Source organism: Tamandua tetradactyla, chromosome 7 (genome assembly GCF_023851605.1).
Source record: "Tamandua tetradactyla isolate mTamTet1 chromosome 7, mTamTet1.pri, whole genome shotgun sequence".
NCBI classification, from domain to species: domain Eukaryota; kingdom Metazoa; phylum Chordata; class Mammalia; order Pilosa; family Myrmecophagidae; genus Tamandua; species Tamandua tetradactyla.
Genome location: NC_135333.1, coordinates 51,561,114 through 51,587,066, shown reverse-complemented (window position 1 = coordinate 51,587,066; position 25,953 = coordinate 51,561,114). Strand labels below are relative to the sequence as shown.

The following is a 25,953-nucleotide window of genomic DNA, read 5'->3' as shown; positions in this document are numbered from 1 at the left end:
ACCTTACTCTCACTACCAAACAAGTCATTAATCTGCTGTGAAATACAAAATAAAACAAATGCTGTTTTAAAAAAAGACTGGAATGGGGCGGGCCACAGTGGCTCAGAGTTCTCACCTGCCAATGTGAGAGACCGAGGCTCGATTTCCGGTGCCTGCCCATGAAAAAAAAAAAAAAAGACTAGAATGAAATGCACCAAAATGCTAACAAATAGACACTTCTGAGAGGAGGAAACAGTTTTATTTTCTTTTTTACACTTCTTTACACTTTCCTTTTTAGCATTTTGCTGAATTATTAAACTTACCTTATTAAATGTTTTTTAAGTGAGAAAGGCAGACTTAGATTGTCATACACGAAATATCAAAATAAATAGAAAAATTTTTTTTAAGTTTTTCCAAACACATTAGGCTACTTAATAAACTAGAATATTTTTATTAGTGTGCTGGCTGGAAGACAAAACCTGTTCCCCAATTTCTTATGAGGTTTTATATGGAAAGCTATAAACAATTTTTGAATTCTGCTTGGACTATGTAATAGCCAGTCATGTAAATGGATGAAGTTAAGTTAAGAATACAAAGACCACCTTTCCCTAGGAGAAATAAGATATATTATCTGGTCTTCCAAGATTCACTAATTATGCACATCATTTATTGCCAATGTGCCTAGCTACCATGAATACAGATATGAAGAAAATGGTTTCTCAGAATGATCATAGCCTCCTGAGGGAATCAGACATGTAAGGAATCAACTGTAAATAATGTGATAAATGCCCTCTATAAAATGCTAGTGGGAAAGTGGCAGGAAAGAAACAAAGTTAGAAAAAGGCTTTACCTGCAAGGCAACATTTGATCCAGGCCTTAAAAGAATGGTAGTAACTCATTATGTGAACAAGGAGAGCAAGTAGTGATGTCTTGATAAAAAGCTAGAGTTCATAGTGATAGGAACAGTGATTTGTTGTTGAATAATGGCGAGTAGGGAAGATAGGTCTTCAAACGTTTATCATTTCCCCTTCACCCACCATAACTAGATAATCCATTCCTAGAGCAGAAATTAAGTAAATACAAGAAAAAAAAAAGAAAAGGAAAGATTCAGGAATAACAAATTAGCTTAAGGCTATAAAGAAAGCTAAATAAACACAATAAAAACTTTTATCAACTCAAGCTTTGATACTACTAACAAATCAGTATTACCTGGGTACTACTCATTAGAAGATCCCAGCGATTACAGGTGTTTTTTAAATGATGCAAATAGTGTTCAAAAAAAAGCAAATTCTAAAAAGAACTGTAATTACTTCTAAATACATATTCCTTCAATATGAAGAAGTACTTATATAATCTACCACATATATAATCTTTCCAACAATGAATAAAATACATTTGAGAAAAACAGTATGTAGGAGAATGCTGATTACCAAAGAAACTTGCACCATTACATCCCGATTTTAAAAGAAACAACAGTCTTAAGAGCAACTGACCCAGGAGAGGAGAAGGGCTGCCACAGACCCCAAGGGTCTATGCCTGGGGATCCTAAAAATTCACATTTAGATTTCTTTAACTTTGCAAATCCCGTCCCACCCCATGCCCCATTCTCAATTGGCTGGCTAAAAAATCTTATACATAAGGTACTATTGTAACAGAGAAATCAGGATGAAAGGGATGATTTTGATAACTGAATCATTATATAGATATTTTTTTGCTTTCTGGTATGAGGGAGTAGACAGAGGGAAATTCCTAACATCCCTAAATTGTAATCTAGCTGTCTTGATCTCTGATAATGATTGTATAGCCCTTATTTCCTGTCACTGTGATTGCAAAAACCTGTGACTAACTTCATTTGTACCGAATTATCCAGTTTTTCAACTTTAGAGTCTTGTAATCACTAAAGACAGCCCCTAATGTTTATCAGTGAAGGGTCTTGAGTCAACCCAGAAATAACACACCACAAGTCCAAAGTAATCTTGATAACCAAAACTGGATCTAATCAAAATGGGCCCACCTGACATGCACAGTGGCTTAGACTTTAATGTACAAGTCAGCTATACCTCATTATGCCAATTTCTTACACATGTTCTGTGACTAAGCGTGAACTCAATCTGCACATGCTCAATACTTAGATCACCTCTAATTACATCATCTGGGGCCACTGTGTTCATTATCCTAAACCCTGCCTATCTTTTTCTCTCATAAAACTACAAGAATTACAGCAGTTAGGGGAGACAGATTTTGGGCCGCTAGGCCATCTGCTCTTCTACTACATGCCTAGTAATAAACTTTTTCTCTTTGAAACCCTGGTGTCTCAGGAATTGGTTATTGAGTGCATAGGGCAAAAGAATCCACAGCCTTTGTCCCATAACACTATCAGATTCTGAAGAAATTTTTTACACAGCACAAAGTAAAACTTTTAATGAATCATTAAATAGGAAAAAAGCCTCTTCCAGAATGCTGTACTTGATGAGTTATACCAATTTCCATATAAAATATCACCATACTCCAAGGAGATTAACTATAAAAACATTTTCTATAAAAAACCTGCCTTCTTATTATGGAAAACATTTCTTAGAAAGCACTGTGTCCAACTCATTGTGTAAACTGTGTGAAATTATAGAATGTGATTTATAACAGTAATCTAAATTCTTTGTAAATAAATATGATCAACTTCAAAATGAAGCAGAAACAAATGGAAACCATTTAAACGAACCTCAATTCAGCTATTAAAAATCAGGAAGCAAAGTTAGATCTACTGATACGGATTCATCTCAAAGATACATTATAAGTAGAACAAAAAGGCAAAGTTCAGAACAGCGAGTCCAATACACTGTGGGGAGTCAGGATGACCAGAGATTCCCAAGAAAGTTAACAGTGATTGTCCTGTTAACTTTAATTAACAGAGATTAAAAGTGCCAGCTGAATGCAAAGGATATTTATTTTTCACTGTATAACCTTTAATACATCTTGAATTGTTTAGCAGGTACAGGTACAACCTTACCAAATTATAAAAATAAATGTTAGCAGAAAAATTCCTACTAAGGAAGGTTGAGGATTTAGTACCATTCCAACACAGCTACTTTTACACAAGCAAACATGCTCTTTTCCATGGTGTTCTTAGATTTTAGCCTTCATTGATGGGAAACATAAGAAGGGCCACATGGGAGGCCACTGCATCCTGTTGTGATAAAATGCCTCCAGGCTTAGCTGTCCTCACAGCTCTAAGAGAAGAAAAGAAAGACTAGAAATTCAAACAGGTAAAAACTATAGCTAAGGGTTTCACTGCTCTCTGCTATAACCAAAGTAAAACCAATTTTTGCTTTTCCCCTCAGTGGACCATGCAGGCAGGGGAGATGCAGTGTTGCTGAAAGATCAAGCGTCTATATAGTCCATCTTTTGACATGTGAATAGAAGACGAGGCCCAGACAAACACCTTTAAATCACAATAATCTGTAAGAGGGTCAATATTTTCCTTAGAACTGCAGAAATTAAATAAAGGATAACACAAATGCGAATTATATTTCATGCTATTTAAAGGCTAATTCAAATTACTGAGAAACATAAGACACGATTCCTGCTCTCAAGATGCTATCGTTTGCAAAGGAATAAAAGAACCCTACTAAAAGAAGTGTGTTCAGCACAGGACTTACCAGCAAGAAGAGATAGGCAAAAGTACCAGTCCTTTTGGATTTTTTTTTTAATGGGAAACTTCTTTCACTTTATTTAGGTCTTATGGAGATAATGAACCATGGCCACATACTACCTTTAAAAAATTCAGTTTCACATAATCTTAAGTAGATAGGACCAATAATCAGAGAAATGATTTATATAAAAACTGGCCAAATTTTATATAAAATCAAATGCATAATATAATTCAAATTATATAAAGACAGCTTGAGTTTTTAACATTCCAAATGGATGACAGCTGTAAATGCCCTAATAGGTGTGAAAGTACCTGCTCTCAGGTTGCTTTGGTCCAAAAAGTAGAGCTGAATTAGTAAGACTAAGTACTTACTCTTCTGCTAACATTAATTTAGATTGTTACTGTCAGGAGAAATATCCTTAATGCACAGTTCTACTGTTACAAAGTATAATAAAAGAAGAATATTTTTAAATGAATATATCACAGTATCAAATAAACTTTTTCTAAGAAAAAAATAAGAAGGAACAAAAAAGATGAAACAGCTATCACAAACAAAATCACAAAAACATAACCTGTTTCAAAAGTGTCTCTGCATAACTGCATCAGAAGGGGTAAAAAGGCGAGGTTAGAGGGTGGATGATACTAATATGAAAGAAAGCTGAGTATTGTTTTTATTTATTATTTTATACAATTCTTACTCTTTACAAAAATGATTATACTCATGCCCATTAAAGTGTAATCCATGGCATCTGAAAGCAAACATTCTTTGTAATTATTTAAAAGGGCCTTTCCAAAAATCATAATACAAAGGTCTATGCTCTACAAGGAGTCCTCCACTGTGCTTCATAACAATAAGGCTTTTTGTTTTTCATTTTTAAAGTTTTATTTGCACATCATACAATCCAGTCTAAGTAAATAGACATGCCTTCACCACCATAATCTATATGAAGGCATTTCCTTTCCTTCCCCAAAGAATTCATACCCCTCCTCCATGCCCCTGCCTGGACATGTTGACATTTAGTTTTGGCACAATGCCTTTGTTACAGTCAGTGGAAGCATATTACAAGTTACTGTTGACTATAGACCCTAGCTTACACTGATTGTACTTTTTCCCATATGTCATCCATTTTCAACACCTTGCAACGTTGACATACATTTGCTCTCCCTCATACAAAAACTTTTTTTATTTGTACATTTAATCACCATCGTTATCCATTCTAGGCATTCCTAGGTATACTGTCTCAATCTTTATCCTCTATTTTTCCTTCTGGTTTCATCCGTGCCCCCAGCCCTTCTCCCTCAATCATACACTCATTCAGCTTCATTCAGTGTATTTATATTACTGTGCTACAATCAGGTGGTATTGTGCTATCCATTTCTGAATTTTTACAATCAGTCCTGTTATACAATCTGTATTCCTTCAGCACCAAATACCCAATCTCTACCCTATTTCTATCTCATGATAACTTGTGTTCTTAACTTAAATTCTCATAGTTCACTCATTAATGTTAGTTCATATTAGTGAGACCATACATTATTTTTCCTTTTGTTTCTGGCTAATTTCACTCAGCATGTCTTCAAGGTTCATGCATGTTGGTACATACTTCCTGACCTTATTCTGTCTTACAGCTGCACAATATTCCATTGTATGTATATACCACAGCTTGTTCAGCCACTCATCCACTGATGGACATTTGGGCTGTTTCTATCTCTTGGAAATTGTAAATAATGCTGCTATAAACATTGGTGTGCAAATGTCCATATGTGTCCTTTTCCTCAGGTCCTCTGAATATATACCTAGTAATGGGATTGCTGAATCATATGGCAGTTCTATACTTAGCTTCCTGAGGAATCTTCCACAGCAATTGCCTTCCACATCAGTTGTACAATTTTAATAAGGCTTATTTTTAATACAAAGTGTTTGGGAGTTAAGAACCACTGAATTTAACCAACATCATTTTATAATTGCTTTTTTGCCTCTTTTTTGTTTTTGAGATCTTCCTCTTCATTAGGGTGTTCAGTAGCTTGAAGCTCTTCAGCAGATTCTAATTCTGAATCACTTTCAGAGTCATCTGGACTTTTAGGATCAGGCAAACATCATTCTCATCACCATCTCCAGCCACATCTCCTTCTCCATCATGACCTTCCACCTCACTAAAGCCAAGTCCACAACGTTGTTCACACATTCCTGATAATTTACTGCCCATATTTTGCTGATATTGAGACTCCAATTCTTCATTAATTTTCTTTCACCTGTTGAGAAGTGACATATTGATTTGTGATCTCCTATAACAAGTGCCTTCTTTCCTGTACCCATTAGTCTCAAGAATTTTTGTTTTCTTTCTTCATTACCTAAATCTGCTACTTCCCAACTGCTAGATCCAAGATCACAATTTGGGGAGGCAGAACACTTCACCCTGCGCAGGCGGGACTCCCTGGCAGCACTCATCGTTGTGGAGATCTCAACCGGAAATGCTGAATCCATTCTCCGTTCTCCTCAGCCAAAGCCACCAGACTGCAATCTGCCACCCATTCAAGCAGTGTCCCCAATTCTTCTTAAAGCACATCACACAGTCTACAGGGGTCAACGACATTAATGAATAATACAAACTGATTCTAACCTGACTAGAAATTCCTACAAACATACAGGAGGCGATTATCTGAAGACAAGAATTCCATTCAGGGAAGTCATTCTTTATTTCTATATTTTAAATGATAGTTCGTTTGGATTTTTCTTCTAGGAGATGCCTTCAGTTTGTGACCTGTGTTCCTCCAGAAATCTTAGCATGTAGAAATCAGAAGCTCAAATTGTTTAGCAAGTGTACTGGAATGCCAACAGAAACTAAAATTAATTGCCTAATTCCTTTAAAATGCCATCAGACACTATAAATCTTTTGGGAAATGTGGTTACCTTTACTTATGTATAGAATTCATGTATATTGTGTAAACCCATGGAAGCTTTCCCAAAATCTACGGTCAATAGTTTCACAAGATTTTGACTGATTCGTTTAACAAATCATAGTGTTTCACACAGACAGTATACCAGTAGTTTTACTCAATTTCTAATTCTATTTTTGTCCAATTCAACAGAATTCTTACTAACAAACTGCTCTGCCAGTTATGTCAACTTGGACAAATCAAAAACCACACAAGATGCAGTCTCCTCACCTGTAAAACACAAACAATGGTAACAAGGAGAGCATTAGCTAACATTTCTGAGTATTCCTATATATCAGGTACTGTCCTAAACACATACTCTAAGCATATTATCATAAGTAAACTTGAAACATATAGGTATGGCTTTATTATTACTGGTATAGGCTTTATTATTACTGACAAATTATACATGAAGAAAGGGAGGCACTGGGAAGTTTCCAAAGGTCTCAGGGGACAGAGTGGGATTTTAACCCAGCCAGTCTGAATCGAGAACTCATACTTTAAATCGCTAAGTCACAGCTGCCTAATAATTATAAAATATGTCTTACCCATCCCCAAGAATTGTTGCAAAGATCAAATTCTATCAGGCTCATAAAAACAAGTGTTATTTTAAATAAGGGCTATTATTAACAACATTAAAGACAAGATTAACTGCTATATGTTCCTTCCACAGCATCTCTTACTCAGCAGTCACTCGGTTTCTCCTTCAATGCTTTCATGGATGAAAATTTCAGCAGCTCATAATTCAGCCCATTTCATCTTAAAATACTCTAACTATTATTAGAAATGTGTTCCTTTCAGTTCTAAACAAAATTAGGCTTTTCCACATGACAGGCCTATAAATACAAATGCTTGATATTCATATGACATTTTATTAAAGTTCCCTTTGACATCTGACACCCAAAATTCAACACCAAACCACAGAAAAGGTCTGATGCAAGTACTAAGAACAATAGCACTACATCGCTTCTCATCAGCAACCAAACATCCCCCCCACTCCTACCCCACTGGCAAGTTGAATTTAGTCAGCTCCTTTTTAGCATATACTTAATTAAAATCTCCCAGTCCTCTCCTAAGAGAAATCTCAATTTCAGTATAGAACTTGAAAGTTAACCATTTAAAATTAAATACGTTTTTTTCACTTTAATCTATTAGTCTAGCCTGTAAATTTCTTTGTAAATCTTAATTTCATAACCTTACTTTAGCTATAATATCTTTCATATCCTCCCCTTCCTTCCATAAATCCAATAATTATAATAAAATTTTCACTGTAGCTGCTAAAAAACTGTTAAATAAGAATCAGGACAGACTGGCAATACCCTCACTCCAACTGATATCAATAAACTAATGTAAATATCATATCTCTATCAACTGTAAAATCTCTTACATGACCCAACCTTCACTACTTCTTCTAGTCTATGGCAGTATCATAAAGACCTTTCTAAAACCCAGGTAAAACTATCTCCAACATTTATTTCATTTGCCTATACAGTGACTGCCAAAACAGGAAGCTGCATTAATTTATTCTTATATCCAGAAAAGTTTCTAAAGACCATTATTTCCTTTTAAGTTATTCATAAATTATTTTTTAATAAAACTGTGCTAGAACTCTGGTTAGAATTAGCACAAAGTTCAATCGTTTCTCGTTACCAGAATCTATTCTTGCTCTTTTTTTGACACTAGTCTTCAGATACCTTCTCATGCTTTATTACCCTTAACAGACTATTCACTATTATTGCAAAATAGTCTAAGATTATAATAACTGACCTCGTCCTGAAAACGTGGATTGAAAGGATTTTCTCTCCTAACCCACTTAGGGATTCAATTACCTCTTCTTTCTGCGAATTCTCTTCCCTCTTTAAAAATAATTGTGCTTTAAAAAAAAGTTGGGGGGAGAGAAAAAAGAAAGTGGGACTTCATGCCTTCTTTGTCATTTGTTTACAGGATCTGCTCCTAGACCTATCTAGTCATTACAGATGTTCATGATGCAAAATATGCTTCTTAAGGTGTCTTTATCATATTCTATACTGTTTACAGACTTTGACCCATTTTGTGCTTAAGCATTCACTATGCTAGTTTTTTTTTTTTTAGTAGTACTTTTTCACTGATTATTGGTTACTAGCCTCTTTCTCCGTCTTTCATTCAGGCCCTTTTTAAAGGTGAACTCCTAGCGCACCCTATCCAAATGTTTTATATTGTTTCAATTCCTGTATCTTCTCTTTCTCATTAGAGTCAGTAGTCACCATAGATTTTTCTTTTATTGATCCTCTTTTTCCTTTTGGAATTTGGAATGTCATCAAGACCCATCTTTACACTAATAGTTTATTTATTTTTTCCTTTTTCTTTTTAAACTTTTTTTATTCTTTAATATAATATATATACAAAACAAAGAAAGAAAAAAGCAATAGTTTTCAAAGCATCCTTCAACAAGTAGTTGATCCCAGAGTTTAACATGAGCTACTATACGATCCTCTCAGATTTTTCCTTTTAGCTGCTCCAGAATAAAGGAGGCTAGAAGGAATAAATATTTTTTTATCATCACAATTGACTTTTCTTTTTTTTGCAAAAAATAACATATATGTAAAAGAGCAACAAATTTCAAAGCACTGCACCACGACTGTTGTACAACAGATTTCAGAATTTGGCATGGGCTACAATTCCACAATTTTAGGTTTTTACTTCTAGCTGCTTTAATTAGTATATTGATAGCTAAAACAGATAGATATCAATTTAATGATTCAGCAATCATATTCATTTGTTAAATCCTATCTTCTCTGCATAACTCCACCATCACCTTTGATCTTTCTATCCCTCTCCTTAGGGATATTTGGGCTGTGGCCACTCTAACTTTTTCATGTTGGAAGGGGCTGTCAATAATATGGAGTAGGGAGATGGAACTAACTGATGTTCTGGAGAGTCTGGGCCCTCTAGGTTTTAGGACTTATCTGGTCCAGGGACCCATCTGGAGGTTGTAGGTATCTGGAAAGTGACTCTAGCGCAGGGAACCTTTGTAGAATCTTATATATTGCCCTAGCTGTTCTTTAGGATTGGGTGGAATGGTTTTGGTTGGGATCTGGAAAGTTATGATAGACAGCAATGTCTAACTGCAGCTTGCTTAAGAACAACCTCCAGAGTAACCTCTCACCTCTATTTGAACTCTCTCTGCCACTGAAACCTTACTAGTTATACTTCATTAACCCTTTTGGTCAGGAAGGAATTGTTGATTCCCGGTGCCAGGGCAGGACTCATCCCTAGGAGTCATCTCCTATGCTACCAGGTAGACTTTCACTCCTGGAGGTCATGCCCTACATAGGGGGGAGAGCAAAGCTTTCACTTGCAGAGTTGGGCTTAGAGAGAGTGAGGCCACTTCTGAGCAACAAAAGAGGTCCTCCAGAAGTAACTCATAGGAATACTCATAGGAGGCTAAGCTTCCCCACTACCTCCATAAGCTTCACAAGAGTAAGCCTTGAAGTCAAAGGTTTGATCTATTGATTTGGGTGGCCCTAAAGTTTGATACAGTATCAGAGCATTCCCTGATGGCAAAGTTTAATATGTCCATATTTTTTCTCCTATTCGTCAATGGACTTTGCCAATACTTTTTGATTATCTGCTTAACATATTCTAGGATATATCTAGGCATTACATTAAGATATACAAGATTAAAGGCCCCCATTCTTATTCTGGTCTTTTTGAAAAAGTCTTTTGAGGTGCAGAAGCATATGATTTTGAGGAGTTTCCATTTATCTGTTTTTTCTTTTATTGCATGTGCTTTGGGTGTAAAGCTACCTCCTATTACTGGGACTTGAAGACATTTCCCTACATTTTCTTCTAGAAGCTTTATGGTGCTAGTTCTTATATTTAGTTGTTTGATCCACTTTGAATTAATTTTTGTGGAGGGTGTGAGAGAGGGGTCCTCTTTCATTCTTTTGGCTACTGATATCTAGTTCTTCCATGCCCAATTATTGAAAAGATTCCTTTGTTCCAGTTCAGAAGATTTGGTGGCCTTATAAAAACTCAACTGACTACAGATTTGGGGGTCTATTTCTGCATTCTTGATTCGATTCCATTGGTCAACGCTTCCATCTCTGTGCCAATACCATGCTGTTTTGACCACTGTGGCTAAATTTATAATAGGTTTTAAAGTCAGGGAGTGTTTTTCATTTTTAGGATGCTTTTAGCTATTTGGGGTCTCTTTCCCTTGCAGATGAATTTGGTAATTAGCTTTTCCAAATCTTCAAAGTAGGTTGTTCGAATTTTGATTGGTATTGTGTTGAATCTGTACATCAATTTGGGGAGAATTAAATCTTAACTATATTTATATTTAGCCTTCCTATCCATGAGCAGGTAACGTCTTTACACCTATTTAGATCTTCTTTGATTTCTTTTAGCAATGTTATGTAGTTTTCTGTGTACAAGCCCTTTACATCCCTAGTTTATGTTCATTCCTAAGTACTTGATTCTTTTAGTTGCTGTTTTGAATGGAATTTTTTCCTTAACTGACTCCTCAGCTAGGACATTGCTTATGTATAGAAATGTTACTGATTTTTGCACATTAATTGTATATCCCGCCACCTTGCTGAATTTGTTTATTAACTCAAGTAACTTTGCTGTAGATTTCTCAGGATCTTCCGAGTATAGTATCATATCATATCATCTGCAAATAATGAGAGTTTTATTTCTTCCTTTCCTGTCTGGATGCGTTTTAGTTCTTTGTCCTTCCTGATTGCTCTAGCTAGAACTTCTAGCACAATGTTGAATAATAGTGGAGAGAGTGGGCATCCTTGTCTTGTTCCTGATCTTAGGGGGAAAGCTTTCAGTCTCTGTCCATTAAGTACGATGCTAGCTATCAGTTTTTCATATACTCCCTTTATCATATTGAGGAAGTTACCTTTGATTCCTATCTTTTGGAATGTTTTTATCAGAAAAGAATGCTGAATTTTGTTGAATGCTTTTTCAGCATCAATCGAGATGATCATGTGATTTTTTTCCTTTTGATTTGTTAATGTGCAGTATTACATTAATTGATTTTCTTGTGTTGAACCATCCTTACATTCCTGGTATAAACCTCTCTTTTTCATGGTGTATAATTCTTTTAATTTGCTGTTGGATTTGATTTGCTAATATTTTTTGAGAATTTTTGCATCTATGTTCACTAGTGAGATTGGCCTGTAGTCTTCCTTTCTTATAACATCTTTACCCAGTTTTGGTATTACAATGATATTAGCTTTATAAAATGAGTTAGGTAGTATTCCTTTTTCCTCAATTTTTTTTGAAAAGTTTGAGCAGGACTGGTGTTAGCTCCTTTTGGAATGTCTGATAAAATTCCTTCAGGACTTGTTTGTTTGTGAAAACTTTAATCTCTCCCTCGATTTTGAAGGACAAAAGCCATTTGGCCCTGGGCTTTTCTTTGTAGGAAGATTTTTGATGAACTGATTGAATCTCTTTACTTGTAATTGGTTTGTTGAGATCTTCTATTTCTTCCTGAGTTGGTATAGTTTGGCTGTATATTTCCAGGAATTTGTCCATTTCATTTAAGTTGTCTAATTTGTTGGTCCATCAATTTTATCAATTTTCTCAAGGAACCAACTTTTGGTTTTACTGATTCTTTCTATTGCTCTTTCATTTTCATATTCATTCAACTCTGCTTTAATCTTTGTTATTTCACTTCTACTATTTGCCTTAAGGTTAGTTTGCTGTTCTTTCTCAAGTTCCTCTAGGTGAGCAGTTAAGTCCTCAATTTTTACCCTTTCTTGTTTTCTAATATAAGCTTTTAGGGCAATAAATTTCCCTCTCAGCACAGCTTTTGCCACATTCTATAAGTTCTGTTATGTTGTATTCTCATTTTCATTTGTTCCCAGATAGCTACTGATTTCTCTAGCAATTTCTTCTTTGACCCACTGGTTGTTTAAAAGTGTGTTATTTAATCTCCATATATTTCTGAATGTTCTTGTTCTTTGGTGGTTATTGAGATCCAGCTTCATCCAATTGTGATCAAAGAAAGTGCTCTGAATTATTTCAATGTTTTTAAATTTATAAAGACCTGTTTTGTACCCCAGCATATGGTCTATCCTAGAGAATGTTCCATGAGCACTGGAGAAAAATGTATATCCTGGTGTTTTGGAGGGCAATGACCTATATATGTCTCTTAGGTCTAATTCATTTATCAAGTTGTTTAACTTCTCTATTTCCCTGTTTATCTTCTGTCTGGTTGTTCTATTCACAGAGGAGAGTGATGTATTGAAGTTTCCTACTATTGTTGAAGGAATAATACACCATGATATAATACACCATAATAATACACCATAATAATACACCATAATAATACACCATGAAAAAGAGAGGTTTATACCAGGAATGCAAGGATGGTTCAACACAAGAAAATCAATTAATGTAATACCGCACATTAACAAATCAAAAGGAAAAAATCACATGATCATCTCGATTGATGCTGAAAAAGCATTCAACAATAGAATAGAAACATCTATTGCTCCCTTCAGTTTCTCATGTAAAACATGAGAAAAACATTGGAGCTCTGTGCTGGTTTGAAAGGAAGTGTGCCCCCTAAGAAAAGCCATGTTTTAATATAAATCTCATTTCTTAAAGGTAGAATAATCTCTATTCAATACTGTATATTTGAAACTGTAATGAGATCATCTCCCTGGTTGATGTGATTTAGTTAAGAATGGTTGTTAAACTGGATTAGGGGACGACATGTCTCCACCCATTTGAGTGGGTCTTGATTAGTTTCTGAAGTCCTATTAAAGAGGAAACATTTTGGAGAATGAGAGATTCAGAGAGACTCAGAGAGGGCAGAGAATGCTGCAGCACCACGAAGCAGAGAGTCCAACAGCCAGTGACCTGTGGAGATGAAGCAGGAAAACGCCTCCCGGGGAGCTTCATGAAATAGAAAGCCAGGAGAGAAAGCTAGCAGATGACACCGTATTTGCCATGTGCCCTTCCAGCTGAGAGAGAAGCCCTGACTGTTTGCCATGTGCCATCTCTCTTGAGAGAGAAACCCTGAACTTCATCGGCCTTCTTGAACCAAGGTATCTTTCCCTGGATGCCTTTGATTGGACATTACTATAGCCTTGTTCTAATTGGGACATTTTCTCGGCCTTAGAACTGTAAACTAGCAACTCATTAAATCACCCCTTTTAAAAGCCATTCCGTTTCTGGTATATTGCATTCCGGCAGCTAGCAAACTAGAACAAGCTCCTTAACTGGGAGCATAAACATTTATGATCATTATTTCTTCTTGGTGAATTGTCCCTTTTATTACTATATAGTGGCCTTCTTTTTTCTTATGATGTCTTTATACTCAAAGTCTATTTTGTCTGATAGTATAGCTACTTCTGCTTTCTACTGGTTACAATGTGCATGGAAAATCTTTTTCATCCTTTCACTTTCAAGCTATTTGTATCCTTGTGTATAAGGTGAGTCTCTTGTAAGCAGCATATAGCTGGATTGTATTTATTAATCCATTCTGTTAATCTGTATCTTTTCATTGGTAAGTTTAGTCCGTTAACATTCGAAGTTAGTACTGAAAAGGCGTTTCTTGAATCTACCATCTTATGTTTTGGATTTTATTTGTCAAATCTATATATTCTTTTCTTTCTTTCTCTTTTTATCCTTTAAATTACCCTTACGGTACTCTTCAATTCTGTGCCCTCCTCCAGACCTCCCTTGCCTGTCTTTTTTTTTTTTTCAACTGGCAGAACTCCCTTTAGTATTTCTTGCAGGGCCGGTCTCTTGTTGACAAATTCTTTAGGGCTTCTTTGTTTGTGAAAACTTTAATCTCTCCCTCAGCTTTGAAAGACAATTTGGCTAGGTACAGAATTCTTTACTGGAAGTCTTTCTCTTTCAGGATCTTAAATACATCATATCACTGTCTTCTCGCCTCCATAGTGCCAGTTGAGTAGTCTGAACTCGGTTTTATGTGGTTTCCCTTGTATGTAGTAGATTATCTCTTGCCACTTTCAGAACATCCTGCTTCTCTTCAACATCTGATAGATTGATAAGCATGTCTCTTGGGGAAGGCCTGTTCGGATTTATTCTATTTCGAGTTTGTTGAGCTTCTTTGACTTCTATGTTTATGTTCTTTATAAGGGCTGGGAAATTTCCCCCATTATATCCTCACTAATCTTTCTAGCCCTTTCTTCTTCTTTTCTCCTTCTGGGACACCAATGATTCTCATTTGTGTGCTGTGTTTTCTCCATCATTTCCCTGAGATCCAATTCAAATTTTTCCATCTTTTTTGCCATTTGTTGTTTTGAGTGTTGGAAATCAGTTGTCCTGTCCTCTAATTTACTTATTCTTTTTTCTGCCTCATCAAATTTGCTGTTGTGTGTCTCTAGTATGTTTTTTATTTGGTCAAGAGAACCTTTAATCTCTGTGATATCTGCCATTTTTCTATTTGTTTTTTCACATTCCTTTTTATGCTCTATTAGTGAATTTGTGATCTCCTTTATGCCATTAGCCATCCCATTTATTTTATTTAGTAAAGTTATATGAACATCTTTGATTAGTTGTTCCAATGTCTGTGTCACTTCTGGTGTTTTAATTTGGTCGTTAAGTTGAGCTATATCTGTCTGCATTGTGATCTTCTGTTGTTTTCGCTGCATGTAAATATCTTGATTGATTTACTTTTGAAAGTTATTTCCTTCAGTAGTCTAAAGCCTTCTGTTTGCAGGATGGATGTGTAGCAGCATGCAAGGTACAGGGTGGGGCACAACAGTGCAGTGATGCGTGGAAGCACAGGTACAGGGACAGGTTGGGGATGCTACACTGGTGCCTCTGGTGAACATGGATGCCCAGTGGTGAGAGGAGGGTGTAGCTATGTGGATGCACAGGTCTGGGGTAGGGGGTAAAGCCCTGGTGTGTGCTGGTCTAGGGCACAGGGCCCTTTGAGTGCACATGCAGAGCTATAGCAGTGGGTCGGCATTGTGCCTGCATGGGCTGGGGGCAGATGTGACCCAGGTGCATAGGTCAGTGCTTTCACACAGCTGGAGGGTGTGACTGGGGGCTGTATGCATGCATGGGTCTTGGCCGGCTGTAAACTGAAGTACCCATGCATAGAGCTGGCGGGGGGAGGATTGGGGGATTGCTGCATGACTCTGTAGGCTGGCGGTGGGTGTAGCCTGGGTGTGGAGGTAAGCACCCACTGCCTTTATGCAATGGTGACAGCCTGCAAGGAGCAGGGAGGGGGAGGTAGGACATGGGAGGGGTACAGGAGAGGTGGGTTGAGTTGCACTTGGGGTCGGGATGTGAGGCGGATACACACACGAGGATTTGGTGGGGTGGGGGCACTTGGAGCATGGGGAATGGTGGCGGGTGATAGGGTTCAGGTGCGTTGGGTGTGGGGTGAGTTGTGGGTCACGGGGCTATGCTGGTGAGGACAGCACATTCAAGGAACACGGCATGGTTTACTTCCTAGTCCCTGTCTCCCCATCCGTGTACTCCTCAGGGCTCCAGGATTCCACATTATGCTGTTTGCACCAGCCGGACATCTCTTGTTCTCTGCTTCTCAATTCCTCAGCTTTTGCAACCACGCAGTACAGAAGATTGCCCCAGGTCACTTACACTCTGGAATCGTCATCCCCACCCTCCCATCCCTTCTCTAACTATTCCCTGGAGCAGGGATGAACTCGATCTATCCTAATCTGCCATCTTCTCGGAACCCTATTCAAGCAATTTTAAAGTTCACTTCCCAAAAGATAATAATATATCACTGGCTGGATCCAGAAGTTTCTTCCTTTGTAAGTACAAATTCTAAGACATAAGTAGCATTTCCACATTACCAAAAACACTTATTAGTTAGAATTGGCCCCCAAAAATAGTCCCCTTTCATTTACATACAATGAAGTATATGTAAAATACATACTGAACAGCAAGATTACAAAATGAGTCTAATTATATCTGAATTAGCTCTGTTATCAGGTTTAAATTCTCGTTGAAAGTAGATAGTTTCAAATGATTTTAAGATCTCATTGTCTCAAAGGTATTAAGGTATTGCAATGGGGTAGTGCAATGAGGAAAAGACAGTCTTTTCAACAAATGATGCTGGAATAAGTAGATACATAGGGGGTAAAAAAATAAACTTCCCATTGACCTCAAAAGGCACCCAAAAATTAATTCAAAATTAATCAAAGACCTTATAAAGGTTAAATTCATGGGTCAACTCGGATAGGTTATGCTGTCCATTTGTTTGGTAAGGAAAGCACTGTCCTGATTGTTACTGTAAGGATATAAGTAAGTTCATTATATCTACAATCAAATGAGGAGAGTGCCCAACAATGAGAAAAGTCTCATTCAATCAGCTGATGCTTTAAAAGAAGAAGTGATAATATCAGAAATCTGAAGAGAAAATTTCCATCTCTGCTTCAGCCAGCCAGCTTCTCCTGGGAAATCCTTTGAAAACTTTCATCAGAGTTCCCAGGACTGTTGCAGCCTGCCCTACAGTATTGGATGTATATATCCCAACAGTCATATGAGAAAATTCTTATTAAAAAAAATCTCATAATATTTACAGATCTCCTGTCAGTTCTGTTCCTAGAAAATCCTGACTAATACAGACCTATATGTAAGAGCTAAAACCACTAAACTTCTAAAAGAAAATATTGAAGAACTCTTTGGGACATAGTGTTAGGCAAAGATTGCTTAACTAAAATAAGCAAATAATAAAGTGTTGATGAGGATGTAGAACATCAGAAACTCTCATATATTTCTAGTAAGAATACCAAAGAACACATAGCTATAAAAAAAATTTTATGTGAATGTTCATAAAAGCCAAAAACTAGAAACAACCCAAATGCCCATAAATTGGTGAAAAAATAAGGAAACTGTAGCATATCCATACTTTGGAATACTACGCAACAATAAAAGGAACTACAGATGCAGCAACATGAAAAAAGAAGTCAAACATGAAACAACATGAAAAAAGAAGTCAAATACAAATGACATCATACTATATGATTGCACTTTAATGAAATTCTAGAAAACAAATTTATACAGACAGGGAGCAGATCAGTAGTTACCTGAGGCTTATGGTCAGAACGAAGGGACACAGTTTTATGGGTGATGACACTTTCCTATTTCAGAATTGTGGTGGTTCTGGTTTCATAACTATCTATTATTGCTAAAATTCATCAAACTGTTATGTTTAAAATGGATGAATTTTATTGTAAATAATTTATACCTCAATAAATGTGAAAAAGATCTTATCTCACATTTCTAATCCTAATTCTAAATTAATTAAGTTAGAACTAAGGAATTAATCCCATTATTTCTAAATGGAATACAATCACTTTTAATTACATTTTCATTACATTGAAACTTCTTGTGGTTTTCAGAGAATTGGTAAATTTATGCCCTAATTTCTAGGCTGTTACTAAATCAGATTAACTAAGTTTACATGAACACTATGAAAAATAAGAATTAACAAGCTACAAATGAGGGCCTAAGGGCCTCTCTATACAGTCCACACAAATTCTATAGAATAGTACACTTTGTGGTATCTATTTTGCAAGCTATTTGCTCCCTTCAAGGTTTTAAATTTGCCCCATAAGTGACCTCTAAGTAAAATAAGGGATCACTATAGTAACAATAGCAACTAACACTAATCACATGACACAAACCAGGCCCAACACAAAACAGAAGTAGATACTTATGCCACTTGTTACCATCTGTGCACTCCAACCACAGAAGTCTTATTTTAGTTCCCAAACTTACTTTGTCTGTTTTTCCCCCTCAGGATGTTTTCTTTCATGATACTTTTTTCCTACACAATGCATCATGATTTATAATTACTTTGCTTATTTCTTTATTTTCTGTTTTTACCACTGGACTCACAGACCAATCAATGTCCATTTTAATTACCACTGTAAATCAATGCCTAGTTCATTACTCAATAAATTTACTAAATGACTAAAGGAATGAATAAGAATTCTCTAATTTAAATCCCAATCACAAAATTAGTGTCATGGGTACCACAGTAAAGATGAGAAAACTGAGACAGAGAGATTAAGGTAAACTGGCTGAGTAAATAGTGATGCTATGAATCAAACCCAAGCCTCTCTGACTCCAAAGCCTGTACACTTAACTATGAATTACACACAGTGGAGCAAAACCCAATTAGTTTCTAGAATATATTGTTTAGGTTTATCTACCTAGTCTTAAATTATTGGCTATATCTTCTCAAAAGGATTCTAAGGACTATACAAATCATTTTTCTATACTAGAATTTTGTTTCACCAAATATTGCATGAAATAATTGGGCCTGGTTTAATCACCTTTTTTTTGTTAAACCAGGAATACTTAGTAGGTCTGAAAATACTTTCTAGGATAGGCTTTAACTGGTTACTGTTAAATTTATAATGCATTCCTAAACTAGACACACAGTTTCATTAAAGTAAATAAAAGTATGGATACATTTATCCTTATTAACAGGAGTGTATTGCCTCACTACTCTTACCCATTACTCACACACCATACTACAGTTTCTGCAAGACAAAGCAGCAAAATGATAGCCATCATTAGGAAATTGCCTAGAGGCGTGGCACATACACACCAATGAAGAATGAACAAAGGTTATATTCAGCAATGTGAGACCTACTACAAAAATTGCATTCATTGGGAAAAAATAAAACTAGGAAAAAGAAGAGTTGAATGAAAGAAGTTTTGAGCCACAATGAATAACTGAGTCAGGGTAGTGCTTAATTCCTAAATATACACCTCAGAAATGTGAAGATACTACCATAAATCATAAGATGCTAATTAAAGCCCATTTCAAAATAAGGATATAATGGTGCTTTTTACTGAATTCCTGTCTTCAACGGGGTGATAGTTTTGCCACATGTATAAAAGTTATAAGGGATTTTATAACTAGTCCTTGACACACTGTAACCAAGAAATTCAGAATCAAGGGATGATTTTGATTACTGAATTGTTATGTAGCTATTTATTTTTGCTTTCAGGTATATTGAGGTAGACAGAGAGGAAAACCTGAAACCCCTAAACTATAATTCAGTTGCCTTGGTGACTGTAAGAGCTGTTACTCCCTTTATCCCATCATTTTCTTGAAAGAAGTTGATCACCCTTTTCTCTAACTCAGTTGGCTCAGCTACTCATTTATGACTACATTCAACACATTAAAGAGAAAACTTGCAACAATTTGCTTAATTAAACTAATTTCTCAGTAGTAGCAAGGATTAAGGGATAATCACAAAAAGAGGCATATCTGAGTTTAATACTACAAGGCCAGCAAGTATGATTCCCAGTATTTGACAACAGCAATTAAAGTTTGCTACCATTTTTAGTACCTCTTTATGGTACAACCAAAAGAACTCTTAATGTAGAGTAAAATCTATATATTTCTCTAAATACATTATTTACTGCTTAGCACTTATGTTCAGAATTCAAAACAATGTGAATAACATATTCTAATTTAAAAAAACAAGATTTTAAAAGCAAATGTTAAACTCATTGCATTAATTTAAAGCTGAGATACACCAGAAATAGAAAGGAACATACCAGAAATGGAAAAGGTTTTAAAAAAGGAATTTAATAAGTTACAAGTTTACAGTTCTAAGCCTGTGAAAATGTACAAACTAAGGCATCCAGGAAAAGATACCGTAATTAAAAAAGGGTGATATGTCTGGAACAGCTCTGTCAGCTGGGAAGGCATATGGCTGGCATCTGCTGGTCCCTTGCTCCCCGACTCTGCGGCCTTCAGCCTCTGTTCCTGTGGGGGCTCCTCACTTTGCTTTCTGGGACTGGCTTTCATCTCTTGGCTTCCCTTGGCTCTCTCCAGGTTCTGACTTGCTTAACATCTCATGGTGATATCCGCTGGGCTCTAAGCATCTCTAAACATCCACAACCCTAAAAATCCACATCTCTGTCAGCATCTGTGTCAGCTTTGATCTGAAGTTTCTGTCGGCTCTGTCATTTCTGACTTTCTCCAAAACGTTTCCTCTTTTAAAAGATTCCAGTAAACTAATGAAGACCCACCTGGAATGCATAGAGTCATATCTCCATCTAATCAAAGGTCACACCCACAACTGGCTGTTTCACAACTCATGGAGACAAATTAATCAAAAGCTTCTGCCCTGCAGTGTTGAATTAGGATTAAAATAAATGGCTGCCCCTACAAGATTGGATCAGGGTTAGAATATGGCTCTTTTGGGGGGTACATAATACTTTCAAACTGGCACGCTCATTATCTCCAATTCAACGGTTAAGGGGCTGCAGTCCAACAGGGTAGATTTAAAAGAAAATAGGAGAGAAGGAATTGAAAGCAGTGAGAATAGACAACTCTCTGAAGGAGCTTCACTGCAATGGGAAGGAGAGAAATGGGATGATTGCTGCCAAGAAAAGTAGGGTCAAATGAAATAACAGCATGTTTCTGGAATAATGGTCATGATTCATTAGTGGTAAACTGATGACACAAGAGTAGAGAGAAAAAAGCGAATTTAGTGCCCAAGTGGAGGGATGATCCATTTACAGTAGCAACAGGCAGAATTCATACATTCGGTTGGTGTGATATTGGGAGCTCTGTCAGTGTTAATCTATCTGTAAAAGCGCATCCTAAATGCTTCAAGTTTCACAGTAAAGAAGGGGAAAAGATAATCATCAGAAAATGAGATATTTGAGGATAAAATTTTTTTCCCTTTGAGAGAAGGGAAAACTGTGAAACAATCATCTATGCATGTAGAAGGAATTCCATGTCAGGAAAATAAGTATGGCTTTCAGGAAAGCATTAAAACCCACAAGAGGTTCATAATCATGAATTTAAAATACAGTATGTCAGAAATTGGCAGAGTACACCCAAGCACCATTCAGCTATACAGGTACAAGAAATGAGTGTAAAGTTGTCAAGAGCTGCTGAGAAGTAATAGGTCTGCTTAACTACCTAAAAGACTCTAAAGCCCTGGCCTCTTCTTCCCCTCCACCTCAGACCACCACCATTTCACAAGTCAATGTACTAAAGCTTATCTACAGAACACCATCTCAGAGTCATCATTTGAGAGCAATATTCAGACATTCTATCTCCTTTACTAGCAGTACTCCCCAAGGGTTCTCTCTTTGTTTTCTTCTCTCTCTGTCCTCAAAGAGTTCTCCCATGAGAACACTCCAAACCCAAAATGATGAATCCATATTTATTTTCCTCCACCCTTTATATACTATACCAAATACTAAACTCATATCCTGCTGCTTTCTGAATGCCTACATCTGGGTACCTATAGAATAAATTCCAACATGTCAAAAACAACCTTTGGCAGTCTGGTCCTAGCCTGTGGGTGTGGAATTCCAAACACATCGCTGCCATCCATGGATCCCTAATCGAGCCTATTGTCCGTCATCCCCAAACACACCATGCTTTTAACAACGTCATGCCTCTAAAGATTATCACATCTACTTCACCTCATTGACTTTATATAGACTATGTCAATTTAATTCTAATCATGTTATTCACTGAAGTTTATATAAATATTTAAAGAACTCAAACAGATTTTCAAAATAATGGAAACAAGAAAATGCCAAATCTGCTAATGTATAAGTCCAAGAGTTAGAGAGCAATTAAGAAAATTGACGAGTGTGTTGATGTGCAAGTATTAAATACTTTGTGTGTCTAGTATACTCTAATAGAATACACAAGCCAGTTTCTCAGGGAGTTTCTGAAAATTATAAGTAAATGTGTAAATGCATTAAGAGGTTGAAATTAAACACAATATTTATTGACCCAATTAATAGTTTCTACTTCTCACCTTGAAAACACAAAACAAGAAAATTAGAATTTCAAAAATATCATAAAATTACGAACTACATAGTCATATTTGAAGTCTAACAGCAATTTTAACATCATTTTCCAAACCATTCAGTAACTCAATTTCCAAAGCACACACATAGTGCATCTCAGGCACAACAGTAAGACTTATTACAGTTTGAAGAGTTATAATCACTCTGGGGTAGTATAAAGTCTCATTTTGGACCTGATTATTACAATTTAACATTTATGGAACTCCAAACATATTCATATCACCTAATATTAACATTGTAATACAGTAATATTTGGCAAAACAATGTATTAAGCCCAAACCCAGTAAGATTCCTTAAACAATCACAAAATATGACCTAAACCCTGATCAAATATCAAATAAACACTAATTGTGGTGAACTGATTATAGAGCAATATGAATGCTTTCAATTAGGTGGGGAGGGGACGCCTACCTTGCTCCAATGATATAGCAGTCCTGATTATAATACTAACTCTACTACTTTTTAACTCTTTGATTTTTAACCTCTCTCAGCTTCATTTTCCCTATTTTTTAAAATAGCTGTGAACATTTAGGATCAAGTCTATAAAGCAAGCAGTATTTGCACACAGAAAAAAGACTGGAATGGTAGACAACAAAATATTGACATCAGTATTCTCTGAGTACCAAGATTAGAGAGCGTTTTTTAAATCTTTCCCTTGTATGTTCTGTGTTGTCCAAGTTTCTACACTGATAATATTTTTGTAAAGGTAAAATGAGAATATAAAAAGTCTTCCTTTTTGTTCAAAAGAAGCACAACACATTATGCAAATCTCAAATTTCACACTAACCTTTTATATGATAGTCAGTTTGAATACCAGCTGTGCACCAGATATGTCACATAAACTATCTCATTTAAGGTTCATGGCAGTCTCCCTAGGTTGTTATATTTATCTCACTTTTAAATGCAAGAAACCAAGGCTTAGAAAAGTCACTCAGCTGGCATGACAGTCATGATTCAAATCCCTCTGATTTGTATTATAGATACTATATTATATCGGGTTAATTATTAACTTCTCAACAGAAACAAGCATCATTTTAGTATTAAGAAACCAAAGAAACTGCAAATATTTTAAGGCTCAGGGGCTATTACCTTATAAAAACCTAAAACATTCCACTATATACCCCCCTCAACTTTCCAATTAACACAATAATCAATTTAATAGTAAAAAAGAAAATGCAACTATTTTAACCCTCTCAAGCGCATCTTTCTTAAATAATTCTGTCTTTAAATATCCTACCCCCTTTCTACCATTGTAATAAATGTCTCTAAAAGAAGAATTGGCACTGTTGGATTATGTTTTTAAGGATTCCTAATCTTAACAATAATACTTCATTTACCCAGCTGTTTTAAATAACTAAAACAAAACAGAGTTGAAGGTAATCAAGGAAGAAGGTAAAAAAAGACCATTCAATAGTAAAAATGGTTGTTCAAGCAACAATAAATTAAAGTCCATGTACTTTACTCATAAGCAAGTCTCTCAAACCCTCGATCAGCAGCATTATTTTTAGATACAATTAAAACCAGATTGATAACTGCTTTCTTCCAAGTTGAAGATTAGAAGCAGACATGTAAGACTATTTGATTCCGATAGACTGATAGTGTGAAAAAATGTTAACTGCCTGACGAAAGGAGCTAGAAAGTTAACAATTTATAAGGAATAGCCAAAAAGTATTTAATCTAAATCTATTTTGAGTATTTTCAAGCAGTCCTGAATAACACATTAGGCCCTGAGCTACTGAGGAAAAAAAATGTTTAGTATACTCTAGTTAAGATGGCATAAAATGGTAAAATAAAATTAAGCAGTTCCATCCAGAATGGTTAAATTATAAGATTGCTCTTCAAGCATTCAAAAAATTCACAATGTAGAATACCTCATTTCCTAATTCAACAGTTAATAGGTGCTTATAAAAGATTCAAGCAATACAGAAGTATATAAAAAAAAGTGAAATTCTTTTCTCCAAAACCCCTTCTCAATCCTACAACCCAAAGTTCCCTAATTTTGGTGTACTTCCACAGCCTTTTTCCTCTTCACATCCCCAAACAGATGTACTCACACATGCATACATACACATATACATATACATACACACACACAAAGACATACATATGAGGCAGGGGTATGTACCAGTTTGAAAGGATTATGTGCCATAGAAAAGCCTTGTTTTAATTCTGATCCATCTAGTGGAGGCAGCCTTTTCTTTTAATTCCTATCCAGCCCGGCAGGTTGGAGATTTGATTAGAGTATTTCCACAAAGATAGGACACACCCAATTGTGGGTATTATTAACCTTTGATTAGAGGGAGACGTGATTCCACCCATCCCAAGTGGGTCTTGATTAGTGTACTGAAATCCTTTAAAAGAGGAAATATCTCGGGAAAAGCTTGAGAGTCACAAGAACCACAAGAGCCAACGCAACCAGAGACCTTTGGAGATGAAGAAGAAAAACGCCCCTGGGGGAACTTCATGAAACAAGAGGCCTGTAGAGAAAGCTAGTAGACATTGCCATATTTGCCATGTGCCTTTCCAGTTGAGAAAGAAACCCTGAAAATCATCAACCTTCTTGAACCAAAGTATCTTTCTCTGGATGCCTTACATTGGACAATTCTATAGCCTTGCTTTACTATGGACATTTTCACAGCCTTAGAACTGTAAACTTGCAACTTATTAAATTCCCCTTATGAAAAGCCATTCCATTTCTGGTATATCACATTCCAACAGCTAGCAAACTAGAACAGGCTTGAACAGCTATTTGTATGCCAATGTTACAGCAACATTATTCACAACAGCCAATAGATGGAAACGACCCAAATGTCCATCAACAGATGAACAAACAAAATGTGGTATATCCAACAATGGAATACTATTCAGTCATAAAAAGGAATTAAGTTTTAATACATACTACAACATGGATGAACCTCGAAAATGTTATGTCAACTGAAATAAACCAGACACAAGAGGAGAAATACTGTATGATTCCACTTATGGGAAACAGAATAGTCAAATTCATGGGGGCAGAAAGCAGAATTGTGGTTACTAGGGACTGGGGTTTAGGGGCATAGGGAATGGAGAATTACTGCTTGGGATGATGAAAGTGAGACAGTGGTGATGGTTGCACAGCATTACTGTAATCAAGAAATTAGAATTTAAGGGATGATTTTGACTACTGAACCATTACGTAGCTATTTCTTTTTGCTTTCTGGTATACTGGAGTAGATAGAGGATAATACCTGAAATCCCTGATTTTAATTCAACTGCCTTAATATCTGAAATGATTGTAAAAACCCTTATCTTGTGCCTTTGTGACTGTAAACTGTTACTCCTTTTATCCCATCATTTTCTTGTAGGGCAAAAGCCCTAAGACTGATGAACAATTTGAAAGTCAGCCATTCACTAGTTTCAGCCCAGGACATTTGTAAATCGTATCTGCTAGACTCTACTATTGAAAGATAACTTGCCTACCTTCCTTTTGGCTTACACCTTTAGTACTGAAGTGATAGCTCTGCCACCCTCCTTTCAGCTTATGTTCTCCTATTGAAATGATAATGATTACACTGTCTCTTTGTCTTCTGCTTATAAGC

At 36.1% G+C, this 25,953-nt stretch overlaps 1 protein-coding gene and 1 pseudogene across 3 annotated transcripts in view; both read right to left on the bottom strand.

Moving 5' to 3' along the window:
- Nucleotides 1-25,953, bottom strand: part of USP6NL (USP6 N-terminal like) — a 261,997-nt gene that overhangs the window by 125,765 nt on the left and 110,279 nt on the right. The window lies entirely within an intron of this gene.
- On the bottom strand, nucleotides 169-7,521 carry LOC143691235 (small acidic protein pseudogene; annotated as a pseudogene).